Source organism: Spermophilus citellus (genome assembly GCF_964194105.1).
Source record: "Spermophilus citellus genome assembly, chromosome: 8".
Taxonomy (NCBI): Eukaryota; Metazoa; Chordata; class Mammalia; order Rodentia; family Sciuridae; genus Spermophilus; species Spermophilus citellus.
This window is the reverse complement of record NC_138189.1, coordinates 128,156,772-128,173,503: the sequence shown is the minus strand read 5'-3', so window position 1 is coordinate 128,173,503 and position 16,732 is coordinate 128,156,772. Positions and strand designations below refer to the sequence as shown.

The window sequence follows — 16,732 nt, the reverse complement described above, 5'->3', positions numbered from 1 at the left end:
ACCAACCCACAAGACTCTTTGGCTCAGCAACAAAGGGGACTATACATAGCTTATCTAATAAACATACACAGAGTTTTGATAACAATAGCCTACCGTTTTTTAGAAAAATGATTACTTAAAAACATGCTAGGTACTGAATAAACACTTTAATAAAATTGTCTTAGAACACTGTCACATGAACAAGTACCAATGTCAGAATTTAATCCCAGGTCTGTTCTTTTAACCACTAAGACAATTTCTAGGATAACTATTCTATTTTTGACTACCAAATATCATAAAAGGTAAAACAAGAGCTGGGTGTATATCTCAAGGGTACAACGCTTGTCTAAATGTGCTAGGCCCTGAGATCATTCCCCAGCAGAGAAAACACACACACACACACACACACACACCCCAACACTTTTTGCAAACTATGCATCCTTGCATCCCCCAAAAGATATGAAAGATTAAAAGGAGACATAAACATCATCTACAACCTGATTCTTTAAGAAATCTCAGCCTTTCACTTAATTCCAACTTCTATATCTTCCAGGTCAACTATTGTAACTACCTCACACTGGTAAGGGTAAACTAATTTCTCCCTAATGGTCATTTTAAAAGTCTGTTTAGGATACTTTAAAATGTTCATTCATAATTTGATCAAGATCATCAAGCAGATTAGTGGCAGAGCCTAATTCAATCTAAGCCTTTAAATGCTTGATTCGGGGCTCTTTAGAAAAGGTAGCTCCACTGGGGCAGGAACTTCAAAAAGTTTACTACTCAGTTTACATGAAATACTGTCTAATTAGAGAGCAATCATAACATCGTCTTTTATAATCATTCTTTTAAAAAAAAAAAGTAATCAACATATACTGGTATTTTCTTTCTTCCTATTTGCTCAATTCATGGCAAAAAAATAAACAATACGCCAAGGTAGATCACTCCAACCACTCCAGTGAAACATATCAATAATTAATTTGTGAATATCCCATTACTTTTACATAAAGGAAATGTACCCTTGATCAAATCTCAAAATGATATTAACATTTTTATGTTCCTATTATCAATGGTCACAGAAGTTTTATGGAGGATTGTGGAGGGGGATAAAAAGTTGCCTATTAAATAATAAACAATTACAAATTCCAGTTTAAATTACTTTACCATCTTCTTCAATTAATTTTTAAAGTATATAAATTCAGGAAAATGTGTAGAACAATAGCAGTAATATTTTCATCTTTCAAGAAATATTAAGGCCAAGGATTTGATTACATCAGAAAAGGAAAGACACCCTCTTCACGTGGTGGCTTGATTCTAATATAATGACAATGTTATGCTTGATTCTATCATGGCAAATTACTAATTTTAGTTATTTTGTTTTTGCACATGGTTAGGAAAGAGTATCCTATGGTAAGAACATAAATAGGGAATGACAGAGAAGCCCATATTTGTATGTGTCTGGTCTGTACAAAACATTTTTAATATATATTAGTCAGAGAGGTAGAGGTGTTGTGTGGGAAGGAGGAAAGGGAAGAGATGACATTTGCTTTCCTAATGCAGTTTATTGTAGGTAAGGTCTTAGCACCTGAATCTTACTTCTTTCTACAACAGTAATTCTATTCTACAGACACAGTTAATCCTATACTTCTACATTTGTAATTAATAAGTTGTTCAAAAAGCATGAAAGATAAAAACAAAAACATTAATAAAATATAATAACTTTATGATTTTCCCAGGTGGCTTAGCCGTAGGTACCAAAAACAGGTTTCCAGACCAGAGCTGCATGATTTCTTGGAGTTTCCCATCCCTACAACTTCTTGCAAGATTTTGTATCTACCTCTCTGTTCCTAAATACAGAAATAAAATGTTATGATCTAAACCAACAAAGACATTGTGTATATTTTAACCTAAAATGTTGAGGAACTAGTCTTAAAATGTTTGGCAGCCCGAAGGTTTTGCTCCCTAAAAGGTTGTTCATGTTAATAAAATTGCCAAAGACCATGATTAATACCATTCTTCTTATGAAATCTTCAATTCTATGGAAAATAAGAAATGTCCCCCCCAAAATTAATCACTTTAAATTTTATAATTTTGATATTACATTACCCTACATATTGCTTTGAATTTGCTATATCCTTAAACATTACTTTAAAATGGCTACTAATGTTTTCGTCAGTATCCTTTAGAAATGATACACCTTGGGCTGGGGATGTGGCTCAAGCGGTAGCGCGCTCGCCTGGAATGCGTGCGGCCCGGGTTCGATCCTCAGCACCACATACAAAAAAAACAAAGATGTTATGTCCGCCGATAACTAAAACAAAAATAGTTAAAAAAAATTCTCTCTCTCTCGCTCGCTCTCTCTCTCTCTTTAAAAAAAAAAAAGAAATGATACACCTCAGATTTCTTAATATTCTTGTATCCATGAAATCACTGAGAGCAAAAGACCAAAAAAGGATACGAAACAATTTTCTAGCACAATTTGCTAGATCAAGAATTTATCATAATTCCAACATTATAATTATAGTTAAGAGTTTGAAACTGATGAAATCTATAAATGTTAAGGATATTCTACGTCACTTAGATAACACAGGATATTTAAACATAAATTCTTAAATCTTAAGACAGTGCTCTGATGTCAAGACCAGAGTATGTTGATACACATGTTGATGCTAAGCTAGAAATAGGAAACAGAGAGACGATGTTTTATTCTATTCAAGGTTAATCATACCAATTAACTTTTTATGAATTGATGAGTGAAATAACATGCAATTTCTAAAATTTCATGAGGATACTCAAATTAATTATGAAATTATTGTGGTTATCCAAAACTTAAAGCAAAAAAGAAAATAAGAGAAAAATATTTAATTTTTCTCATTTCAAAAATAAATGCTGCTGCTGCTTTAAGTGACCAGCAGTCTCAGATCAACTCCAGGCTGCAATCACAACATCCATTAGAGTGCTCCACAGCTCAGAGCAAGCAAGCAAGTGGTTGTCAGTGCAGCTAGTAAATCACCTGATCCTATTACAAAATCAATTACTGCAGTGCATTTCCATTGCTACACAATCTGATGATGACAAAATGATATTGGATAGCTACTGCAAGGTCAAGAAAACTGCTAAGAACATCTTTAATTGGTCTTTTCTTTTTAATAATTTGGCCCTAGTTATAATGCAGCCATTTTAATTGTATATTTTTATTTGAAATAAATCTATGTAGTTACCTTTGGTTGTCTGGGACATTCGATGGATAATCTCTGCAACTGGTCTGATGTATGGCTACAAGAGAAAAGATCGGAGCAGCAGGTCGAACGGCTCAACCTCTTCATTAAAGAAGAAATAATGCTGCAGCCACAGCCACACATTGGCTTGCTCATTAGATGAGAATTTGACTTAAAAAATCAGAACTGGTAATGTCCCGTATATACTCAAAATTGGCTAACTGCCTCATTCTGCAGCTCTCCGGCTAAAAGAAACACTGCTAAAAAAGAATAAAACAACAGCTTCCCCACAGATGATACCAGCCACAAACTCATCGCCAAGAAAAACTGGATATTAGAAACAGAACACTCCTGGCTACTCTTCAGACATAAGGTAAGGTGCTTTAATATTTCAAACTGTTTTATATTAAAGCCCAAGTACTTAACAAAGGAACAAACTCAAGGTAAGACATCCTAAAAATTATACTAACCACTATTTCTGTCTTCCATCAGTTTAGATCTGTTTGCCTACTCCTTCAGCTCAGCCTATCCAACCTGTTCCCTTTGTAAATGCACACTATTTCAACAACCAACAAGAATGAGCCCCACCCCTTGCTGTCCCCACACACACCGTTCAAGAACCGCTCAATATCTGGAAAAGAACTGCTGCAGCATTGCTTTGAGAAACAACAGGGAGCAAATTACTGAACGGATTCTTTAACTTACCAATCAGAACTGCTGACCTTTTATGACTCTACAATTCAAGAAGCCTGCCAAATACTCACAGTAAGAAAAATCAACTGATTTTATTTCTATACTATAGATTAATTTACAGAATTTTTTTCAATCTTATTATTTAATATAAAATTGAGTAAGAAACAGAAACATAAACCTAAGTATTTTCTTAGCAAACAAATTTTAGGTAGTAGCTACACAAAGTAGCTCATCTTTAAGGGTTGGTGGGAAAGGGCAGGAGGGTGGTTGAATAAGATGCAGAGTAAAAAAATCCTTCTGAATACTGTGCTTAGACTTGAGAAGTAATGAGAAATACAATCCTATAGAAAAATAACAGTGCAGATAATGATAAAAATAAACAGCAAGATAGTCCAAGGAAGCCCCTGCTATCATAAATGTTAAAAGAGTTTTAATAAGAAGAAAAAGACATGTGGCTATCTAGATAGGTTATTAATAATAAGTAAAAAGGCATCAAGAATCTGTTTTGATTATTGAATCTTCTCATTTGGTTATTTGCATTTCATTAGATTTTTTTAATACCACAAACCACTCAAAAACATAAGAAATAGTATTAAGAATGTTAGCCATTTTCTAGTATCTTTTATATTTAAGCATTCTACCTTTCCCAATAATATAATTATTTACATCATGTAATTATAACCCACAACAAGGAATATCACATTACTATAAATACTTCACCATCTCAAATAATCATACTTCAAATAATTATAACTTAATAAACAGTCACAGACCTGTGACTTGCCAATCCTTGTTAACAACACCTTTTTGGGAAAAGATGGTCAAGAAACTGAGTGTAATAAAACATCTCCATTTAAAATATATATTTTTAAAACTTCATATTTTCTGTGGCATTGAAAGCTTCCTCATTTGTGTATGTATTGTATTCAATTTCTTCCCTGGTTTAAAGCTAAAAGAGCCAATATTGCCTCTGCCTTCACCTTGTACTGCCCTTTTGATATTCATGTTATACTTAAATCAATTCTTCCAGAATATCTAAAAAAATAGGCATGCACTTCACACTGATTTAAAAAAAAAAAAAACTTTTGTAGATAAGGTCTATGGAAACAAACAAGCAAAATAATGCAGTAACCTTTTACTCGCCTGCTGGAGGTACTGTCTGCTGCACAGAATTTTAAAGCCTCATCTGCAGATGCAATTGTGCTGGTATTGCCAAGAAGTCTGCCTTTGCTGTGCTGCTGCTATACAAACTATTCATCGAAAGAGCACTTTATATGGAAAACATGAAGTACTATCAGTTTAAGTTTCTTATATGATTTAACAAAAGAACTTCTAAAATCTAGCTATCACTCTGCTCTAGATAATCTCAGGTGCATGTTAGACATGTTAGAGAAAAAGGTCCTATTGCTGCTGATGCATTACTTTAGCAAATGTGTGACATGGGGAAGCTGAAAGAGGTAATGAAAAAATTAATACATCATACTAATGTAAAAATAAGTACCAAGTATTAAAATCTGACACAATTTATATTGCCAATGAATGCACAACATGCCCTTAATAGCTTGAGATTTTTATGAATTTTATAATCAGCAGAAGCCTATAAATAAATCATTGTCTAATATTAACAGACAAGTACCAATTAAACAACTCTACCAAACGCATACTCCTCTTAATGAAAATAAGTTATTTTACTACCTCCTCAGCATCACTACTGTTTCTGAACGAAACCATGAAATAAAATATCCAAAAGAAGAGAATGCTTCTGAAATATCTCGACTTGCAATGCTTTATCTTCCTTGTCACCCCCACCAATATTCCTTGTCTCTCAGATTATTTTTAACCAAATTAGCTTATAAGCAATAACAGCTATTTTCTTCATTTATAATTTTCCTTCCATGTCAGCTAATCTAATGTACTACTGATTCTCTATTTAGATAGTAAGCAAACCAACAAGGATTAACCATTAAAAATTACCCAAAAAGCAGCATAATATTGCTTACCAAAAAAGCAGTATTTAAATTTAGCCATAGATATGTTTAAAAAGTAGAGGAGACATTAATATTTGTTCATTAATGACAATTAATTAAGTATCATGCTACTTCTTCAATAAGCTTAATGGCATTTCAAAGATACTTTCTCCCTTAACTGCAAGTAATTCTAAATGTCAAAAACTTATCTGATATTATTGTATTTAAAAAAACAATTATTCTTTCATTTAAAAATAACCATATGTTGTTATATATAGTACCCTTTGAGAGAAGACTCCAACAATTCTCAAAATGTGGACTTGTGGGTTCCTATGACTCTTATATGGACTCTATGAGATCAAAAATATTTTTACAATACTGAGATATCACTTATGTTTTTAGTCTCCATCTATTTTACGAGTATATATAAAGTAAAGTTTTACTCGGACTACATGGCATGTAATATCCAACCTGTTTGAACACAGAGGCAAATGAGAATACAAATGTCTTCCACTAAGCTAGACTTTTTCATTTGCAGAAATGAAAAAGAATGCCATTCTTTTCATTAATTTTTTTTTCTGTTTCTTTCAGGAAAATATAGTAATTTTCCCCAAAAGACATGTTAATTGTATGAACATGTAATTGGATGTTATTTTTCAATGAATTTAATAAATCAATACATTTTAAACTTTTTATTTTTATTTTACAATAAGGTAAATATTAAAAGATATAACCCACAATTTTAAAGAGCTCCTTAGGGTTTTCAGTAGTTTTTAAGAGTTTAAAGGTGTCCTGAGACCAAAACAAATTGAGATTCATTAGAAACGTTTGCACACATTTTTTCTTAAATCAAGGCTTACATTTGTTATTAAAAAAGTAATACTCATTTTAGGATATCAAATATAAAATGTTTTTTAATTTTCGCTGTCATTTTCAATACATGAGCCCAATTATTATCAGATGTATTTAACAAAAGTGCTACCATCTATTTTTTTTAAAGTAGTAGATAACCAAAATTAAGAGAATCTGTTAATTCACAAACAGACTCTCTTTGGTCCTCTCCTTGGCCAAACCCCAAGTCTTCTCTAGACTTATGAGTCCCATTCATTCATTCATTCATTCATTCTTCAAATATTTAAGTATCTCCCATGTGCTAAGCAGGTATGACTAATGAAGATGTAGCAACATGCAAGAGAGACAAAAAACCCTTTTGGCTTCACTGAACTTATTTCCAGGGGAGAAGATACATAACAAACAAAACAAATATTTACTACAGCAGATGGTGCCAACTGCCAAGAAGAAAAAAATACAGGAGGAAGAAAGAAATGACTGGGAAGTCTCATTTCCTTAATCGAAATGTAAATATTTTTTTTATTTTAAGAACATTTTTTAAATATTGAGAGTAATGCCAGCAAAAACATGTGTTGTCAGTAAATAAAAATTTGAATTTTTTAAAGGAAAAATTTCAAATATCTGCAAGAAGAGAGTATAATGAACCCCTATTTACACACTTATCACCTATGATCAACACTTATTCAAAATAGTGCCAGTACTGCTTTATCTTTGATTCTTTTTTAAGGTATTTTAAACCAAATCCCAGGCATCATGTCAATACCATTCTCGCCCTCATACATCCTTACGGATCTTTAATTTGGCCAGAGCCTTTCATACTCACAAAATCACCCTACACACACAACAAATTAACTGTACTTCCACGATCTTAACTAATAAGTCAATATTTTTTAACTTTTCCAGAATGTCTCAAAAATGTCTTTTCTACCTAACTTAATCTAAACAGAATTCAAAGGAGAATCCCTCTTTGCATAAGGCTACTATATATCTTAAATCTTAAAAGCAACTCAATTGGTCCTCTTTTCCCCCATGTCACTGACTTTCAAAAATCATTTTAGTTGCTCAAATTATGTAACTGTCCATGTGGTTTTGTGTCATTATCTTGTAGCCCAATCTCCCATATTTCCTACAAATAACTTTTGATAATTAAACTCCAAATTCTAACCTCATCAGAAATATAATTAACAAACACAGGAATTCTAACTCCAGAGAAATAAAAATTTAAGTCTACCAGTAATTTTGAAACACTTGTTGAAAAAAAAATCTGAAAAAATTAACATGGTGCAGTAGCTCAGAAAAGACAGAAGAGGGAACTATAATATTTAGGAAGTCCACACTAAATAGCATTAAATTTTACATTAAATTTCAGCACTGAATTTCAACTTAATAATGATTCAAAATATAGTAATTATTACTTTTACATATCTCCTTCCAAAAACCAAGAAAACAAAATCTAGAATCCAGAAGAAAAAATTAACATCCACTAATAAATAGTACACATTAACAAACATAACCATTTAAACTTATTCTAAAAATACACCTCAAAATTCCAAATAATTTTCTTCAATAATAAGCTAAATGAAACTAATGTATGTATTTTTGCAAAATAATCATTTTAATTATAAAATCAAAATACTTAAATGAAAAGGGAAATCCAGAATTTTAAAGCAAATTACTTTTTTACATATCTGTTCACACAAAAGAAAGCTACAAAATGTCTTTCTTTAGTGATAAAGGTATTTCAAGAATAAATATATGCAGTCTACCTAAGATGTTTGCTCAAAAAATGTTATTGAAACATTAGTGTAATTTATGTAAAAATATAACCATCACACTAATTAAAACTACTTTATGCAAGTACAGATAGAACAACAAATTTATACACAAGCGATTGTTACCATACCAACATAAGACAGAATAAAGCTAGTATAAACTATAGAATTTAGGTAAGCTTTTTGTATCTAACAAGGAACTCCTTAACTCCAGTTTCCACTAACATATTCCTCATTTCCTTGGGAGCTCTCAACAGTGGCTTTTAACATTCACACTTCCACAATCATTCTGTTTATGAGGATTTGGGTGTTCTCTAAAAAAAAATATATGAAATTTCTTGACCATGCTTCTGACTTTCTTCTGGGTCCTCATCATCAGGGTCTTTAACATCCATGTTTCCTCCAACAGTGTTCTTTGATGATTTCACCATCCTCTAGAATGGTATGGTTTTTCTCTACATGCTTCTCTCTCTCTTCTGAGGGCTCACAAGCAAAACCTTTAACATCTGTTTTTCTACCAATAGTAAATGCAAAGCAATCTAGGCTTTCTCTTTCATGTTCCTCAAAACCCATTCCCCAATTTCAAAGCCACTCCACATTTTTAGGCATTTGTTACAGCAGTGCTCCACATATAGGTACCAAAATCTAAAATTAGCTTTCTATGGCTGCTGTAACAAATTACCACAAATTTGGTAGCATGGAATAGCAAATTTATTATCTTACACTGTTCTTAAGACCAAATATTCAAAATCAGTTTGACTGAACCAAAATCAAGGTATTAGCAGCCAGTATTCTTTCCAGAAGCTCAAAGTTCATCTCTTTCCTTGCTCTGGTTACTGCTTAGAAAGCTATCTGAATTCCTTAGTTCTCTTGGTCCCTTCTTCCCCCTTCAAAAGCACATCATTCCAGCCTGTGCATTAGTCTCCCATCTCTTGTCTGCCTTGACCTTTTCACTCACTTATGAGGACTCTCTGATTACACTGGCTTGCTTGAATAATCCAGGATAACCTCCCCGCCTCAAGTCCTTAATTTAATCATGTATGCAGAGTTCCTTCAGCCATGTAAGATAAAATACACAGTTTTTGGAAATTAGAAGGTGGACATCTTTCAGTTTACCAAAATACAATACTAAAAGCACAAAAGACAAAAGTAAAAGTATAGACTGTTCTTCAGGAAAACAATAAAAGACTTTTGAACTTAAGACATTGTTTAAAAAATAAAAAAGCTAGCCATAAACTCAGAAAAACTTGCAAATAGATGTTCAAAGGGCTTATATCTAGACTATATTAAGTACTCTCGCACCTCAGTGACAACCCCCCAAAAAATTTTTTAACATCTGAGAAAATGTTTCAACAAAAGAAGATACAGGAATAGCAAATACACATAAGCAGCAATGTGCAACATCATTATTCATTAGGAAAATGAGAATAATGCCCCAATGGGATGTCATTACCTAACCACTAAAACAAGTAAAATTAAAATAACTGACCACAACAAATGTTCTGAGGATGCTGAATGACTAGATGCTAGCAGTAATACACTGTTAGCAGTAAGATACAACCACTTTGAAAAGTTTGGAGATTTCCTATAAAGGAAAACATACACCTACTGTATTACTCTGCCATTCCTCTCAGGAGAAATAAAAACATATGTCTACATAACAACTGCACATAAATGTTTGGGGCCTCTTTATCCGTAACAGCCAAAAACGGTAAACAACCCAATTTAGCAAAAGGTAAATGAAAAAAGGTTAAAAAAAAAAAGGAATACCCAACAAAAATAAAGTATTAATAGTCCATGTAAAAAAATATGAATGAATCTCAGATTTATTAAGCAGGAGGAAATAAGCCAGACTTGAGACCCATTATCTGATTCTACTTATATAACATTGTAGAAAAATAATTTATAGTGACAGAAAGCAAGTTAAGGGTTGCCTGGGAAGGGAGAAAGGGGGACATTACAAAGTTACAAAAAGGCTTTCAAGGTTAATGTACACACTTACTACCTTAAATTTAATGATGGTTTCATGTGCACATAAATAAGTCATCAAATTATGCATTAATTATATCTCAATAAACCTAAATGTGTTTAAATTAAAAACTTAGAAGATGAATATGAGGTAGAGAAAATAAAATCTGAAGCCTATTTTTACAGTAGAATCCTAATAAACAATCTGGAGACAAATTAATTAAAGAATCTAAAATACACTTAAAAGATAAAATTATACTGTAGAATTTAGGATTCCCAGATGCAAGATGAAATTGAATGGTACTCAGTTTCCAGTGGGATTTTTTCCCCTCTACCCCTACCCTCTCCATGCCTATAAGAAAAGAGAGCAAATGTTCAGGAAATTATCAATAATTTGATATTTAAAATATTCATATTTCTAAGTAGACTGACAAAGGGCTCAAAAATAAACTTTACTGGCACAACTATTTTCGCCCTCTGGGAGACAATCTAATCAAAATTTTCACTTGCCAAATTTTGACATTCTGAACTCCAGAGGTAGACGATATATATCCACTTAGGTGACTAAAAAGAATGGATCAGCTGTCCATGATCCATCATAGCACAGAGACACTATTAAGAAGTGAACACATCTGAACTCCAGGCAAGACAGACATTTCTCAGTACACAATATTGTATTGGGCAAATCATGTCATACACAACCATTTACTTAACTAAAAATGAGAACATAATCATACTATGCTGGATTGCTACCACAGTCCCATCTCTACTTTCAGAGAATCATATAGTTGGACACACAGGGAATTCCATTCTAAAATAGCTCTATTAAGAGTGAAATTTTAAGGGGTTGGGTAGCAAAAACCCTAGAGGATATTTCAGCCCCTTCATAATTTGGTGGTCAGCCACATAACTGGGTAGAAATGATACTCAGATGTATGGCTCATTTCCTCTGATATTATCTTGCTTTCAGGGTTTCTCTCTACTAAAGTTTAACTGTTCTGTCAGCCCCATGTTCTGTCTTCTGATATCTCAAACCAATTTTTGGCCACCCAATCCACATGCAAGTTGAAAAATGTACTCAGTCAAAAAAAGAGGCAAAAACAAATCTCATGTGGTTCATTTCTCATTCAAGAGCAGAAGTCACATAATAATCAGAATAAGAAATTAAACTGGTCTTATAAAAATGTTAAAGATATGTGCTTAAGCTGGTTGCAGTGTTACACACTAATCCAAGCATCTCAGAGGCTGAGGCAGGAGGATCCAATATTTCAAGGCCAGCCTCAGCTACTTAACAAGGCCCTGAGCACCTTAGCGAGACCCTATCTCAAAATAAAAAAATAAAAAGGGTTGGGGATGTGGCTCAATGATTATGTGACCCTGAGTTCAATCCCCAGTACCAAAAAAAAAAAAAAAAAAAAAAAAAGATACATACTTAATAATTCAGAGGAAATTTTTATTTACTCCATAGCTAGAATTACAAAAATTCAAAATACTTTTGCCTACACATAATCTGCACAAAATTAAAATCAATAAAATTCTAAATATCTATTCCCTCTTCACATAAAAGATAAAAAGAACTTAAACTTAAAAGGTAATGATTAAGATATGAAATCAAATGTTAGAATTACTGTGATAAATTATTTAAAAAGACCCTTCCTTTCTCCAGACCAAAAAACTAAACATAAATTCACAATACTAATATTAATAAACAAATCACACACAAATAATATTTTCACTGTAACACATGGGATCAAACATAAGGTTTTGCTGAATACAATTAGCTGAGGAATTGAAGCACAAATACAAGAATAATTGCTTCCTTTGGGCTTTCGCTGTCAAACACAGAAAACGCCCGTGTTTTTTTAGTCCTATGATAATTAAACCCTTGTCATAGATCTAGACTGTCAATGAATATTTATTTAAAAATAAATTTGTAATATGACACCAAAAGTACAAGAAACAAAAGAAAAAAACAGATAAACTGAACTTAATCAAAATTTAAAACTTCTGGACTTCATGACACCATCAAGAAAGTAAAGAGATAATCCACAGAATAGGGGGGAATACTGCAAATCACAGATCTGGTCAGGGTCTAGTATTTATAACATATAAAGAACATTTATAATTCAACATTTAAAAAGACAACCCAGTTTTAACTGGTGAAGATTTGAACAGATATTTCTCCAAAGAAGGCAAACAAATGGTCAAAAGCACATGAAATGATGCCTACCACACAAAAGAAAGTCATCGAAAAGAAAATTAAAACCACAGAGATACTACTTCTCACCAACTAGGATGACTAAAATGTAATAGACGACTATAAGGATGTGGAGGAACTAGAACATTCTTCACACATACTTGGTGGGAGAATAAAATGGCACAGTCATTTTGACAGTTCCTCAAACACTCAAAAAATCATAATACCATTACTTGGAGAAATCCACCCCATTTACATAGATCAAAGGGCTATTTGGTATCTGTTTTGTATTGTTATATTAGGTTTGTCTGAACTCAAACTGTAAACAATGTCTCCTTTATGGTATGCAATAGCTGATTTTGCTTAAGTTTTTTCACATTGTAGCTGTTTTTTTTTTTTTAATAAAACCTCCCTTGTAATATGTTCACAAAAGAAATGAAAACATATCCATACAAAAACTTACACAAGTATATTCACAGAAGAAGTATTCCTAATAGTCAATACATCGACTGATGAATAGATAAACAAAATGTGATATATATATATATATATATATATATATATATATATATATATATATATAATGGAATATTATTCAGTCATAAAAATGAATGAAATACTGATACATACTACAAACTGAAAATATTTTGCTAAGTGAAAGGAGCCAGACACCAAAGGATAAATATTTTATGATGCTATCTTTATAAAATGTTCATAAAAACAGAAAGTCTACTAAGTGCTACCTAGGGCTGGGAGGTGTGGAGGTGTGAAGGTGTGAGGACATGACAAGAGTGATGACAACATCCTAAGCTTATGTAGTAGTAATGATCCTACAAGTCTGAATATACTAAACTATCACTGAATTGTATACTCAGGGAAGAATTTTCTAGCATGTGAACTGAATCTCAAAAAAAAAAGTCACTCAAAATTAATAAAGTTGCAAAAATGAAATGTGAGTCATAAGTATATGTAATACAAAGACAATTGATTTCCTCTAACTGAAATATAAGCATCAATAGGGAAAAATGACAATAAGTCATTTTTATACTTAATATGTGCCCAGAAATCAGTTACTACATTTTAAAGTAGTAGAAATCTGCTTAACAATTTACAACATCATTTGCTCCTAAAAATGTTACACTTATTTTATAAATACATAGTAAACATAATAGTGTAATTGTTGAATAATTGGTTTTAGAAACAATATTTGGTCAAATATGCATTACTGCAAACACATTAATAAAAGAAACCAATACTTATCCTTAAATATTTCTTTATATACATACAATTATAATCTCCTTTAGCTAATCAAATAAACCTATTTATCTCTAAAAATCTTTTGACTATATTAAAAACAACCTCAAACTATGACACAATATTATCCAATGTCTCAGCACTTTCTTCCTATCTTTGAAATATATTTCATCACTTTAAAATCTATCAAGATTAACTAACGCATTATTGTGTCTATATAATCATCATAGCACATAAATCTAAAACACTTTTAGTTTAAATAAAACATGCTAAGATTAACCAATCTTTAGTAAAAAATTAAGTAGTAAAAGCTTTATCTAATAAAATCCTAAATTTATGAGATGCTTTACTATAGGCCCATAAAATTTTTCATATTTCAATCCTGGAACAAAGAAATTGGGATAATCTAGACAGGAAACAGCATAAGGCCTGAGAACATTAATGGTTGGTACACTGCAGCAAATGGGACCTAATAAACAAAACAATGGATGGCAAAAGAAAAAATCCATACTAGTTTTGGCAACTAAAGGAGAACTACTACAAAATCCCAAGAAGGGAAAATCCTGTTTCATTCATAAAGTGTTACCACTCCTTACCCACTAGAACTATTTCTTTTCAGGACTTCCTAATATTTAGGCTGCACACCAAAAGAATGTTCTGGATACAACATGTAGAAAGAATCAGAAGCAGATCAGAAAAGGCATAGAGAAAAAAATTCTAGAACCCAGTTAAAAATTAAAAGCAATATAATTTATAATTGTAATTTAACACTGGTTATTGTAAATGTCCTTATATTGCGTGCATAAATTTAACTAAAATTCAAAGTGTATAACATGGAGTTCAATACTTACCAACTACTTAGATAGCCTTTTAAAAATCTTGCTGATGGTAGAAATTCCCTAAATAAAAAAATAAATAAATAAGTGAGAAATATTTTTTCAACTTCAGAATTATACCTACTCTGTAAAATCTACCCAAGAATTCCATTTAATATTAGGGTTATTTCTTTATGTATAACACTATAAAACCCAAAGCATATGCTGAAACTTGAGCATATAATAAAATTTTTATATACAAACTTTTCATAATCTTAAAAATAATTTAAATTTCATATGCAACATATGGAAAAGCTGATTATCAAGACACTGGCAGCATTTACTAGAACAGAACACAGAAAGAATGAGCTCTATCACAAATAAGACAAATAATTAAAAGATCAAGGGAACAGTATACTAATAACTTCTTAGAGTATCAGTCATATGTTCAATTCTTTCTAACACTGAATACACACTGTCATATTCTGGTACCTAGCAACACCTTTTAAGTAACACCTAAATGTAACAATAAGTTCTACAAAGCAGAGCCAATGAAATGATAAAATATTTTATAAACTCATTGTGATTTTATCAAAAGATCAAAATGAGGAAGCATTTTAAAATCCATTCTATGTTAATAGGTAAACAAAATACCTTGTCCATAATAAAAAGAAACATGTAAAGTGGCAAATGAATTTACTATTATAAAAGTTAGCTGTAAATAATTTCATAATAAACTTTGAATATGAATCTTTTCAATCAAGTCTCAAGTCAAATTAATCAAAATTTAAGAATAAAGGTACTACAAAATATTTATGGAACTCTAAGTGTTTGCCAAACACTTTACTCTGAACTGAAAAAAAACTTGTACAGACTTTTTTCTAAACACTTCATTCCTTATAGACTAAGTCATCTGCTTAAATATAGCAGCTGCATTTGACTGCACATCCCAATGTTTTTAAACCACCATTATGTCTCCTCAAAAACAAAACACAGCAAGTAAGGCAGAACATAATGTTATGAAATAAAACTGCCTCTTTCAGAGTCAGGAAAAAAATCTGTTTAAAATTTCCTTTTAAAGAATCACCAGAATAACAATCATCGATCTTAATAGAAAATGTTACATTACTAGAAACTGCAGTACCACATATAAAAATAAAAATGTTTTCTTGAGTAAGCCTGATAGATTTCCTATGACTACTTCTGCTAAAACCAGAATCTATCAAATCAACATCTATCCACAGACCATGGACAAAGGGAAAAGAAAAAGAGAGCTAAACATAAAATTGTAAAGCTGCTAAACGATGACAAGAGAACACTGTCACAACTTTGAGCTGGGCAAGGATTTCTTAAACAGGACACAGAAAAACAAACTGGATTTCATTACAACTAGGAAGTATCTTTTTAAAAAATAAAAATACAACCTACAGAGTAGGATGAAATATTAGCAATATATAGGTCCAACAAAGGACTCATCCAAAACATATTATGACAGTTTAAAATCAACAAGAAAAAGACCACTCAAGGGCTGGGGATATAGCATAAAGGTTGCTTGCTTAGCATAAGGCCCTGGATTCAATCCCAAATGCCACAATAAAGAAAAGAACAAAAACACAAACATTATTAAGATACCCAAAAGATCAAACAAAACTTCAAAAACAAGATCATGAGAAAAAATGCTAAATATTACTGATCATTAGAAAAATACATTAGAAAAATACAGATTAACCTCACAATGATATATACTATCACCCACAATTTTTTTTTATCTAAAACCCCGACAATAACAACTGTAAGCAACAATATGCAGCAACTCACATTCTCATAAACTAGAGCAGAAATGTAAAATGGATCAAACAGAGAATGTTGGGAAGTATCTACTGAGACTGAAAATATAATTCCTAAAGATCAAGCAATACCACGCCTAGTTATACATGCCCACAAAAAGATATGTTCAAGAATTATCACATCAGCATTATTTTAAGAGCCCAAAACTGTATATAATCCAAACATCTAACAG

At 31.7% G+C, this 16,732-nt stretch overlaps 1 protein-coding gene across 3 annotated transcripts in view; it reads right to left on the bottom strand.

The window, feature by feature from the left end:
* Nucleotides 1-16,732, bottom strand: part of FBXW7 (F-box and WD repeat domain containing 7) — a 192,695-nt gene that overhangs the window by 115,937 nt on the left and 60,026 nt on the right. For 2 of the 3 annotated variants that reach the window (XM_081303672.1, XM_081303673.1), the window contains exon 2: nucleotides 14,749-14,796. The exons of the other annotated variant lie outside the window; for it this stretch is intronic. The gene's annotated coding sequence lies outside the window, so the exon portion shown is untranslated. The remainder of the gene's footprint in view (nucleotides 1-14,748; nucleotides 14,797-16,732) is intronic. 3 annotated transcript variants of the gene reach the window in all.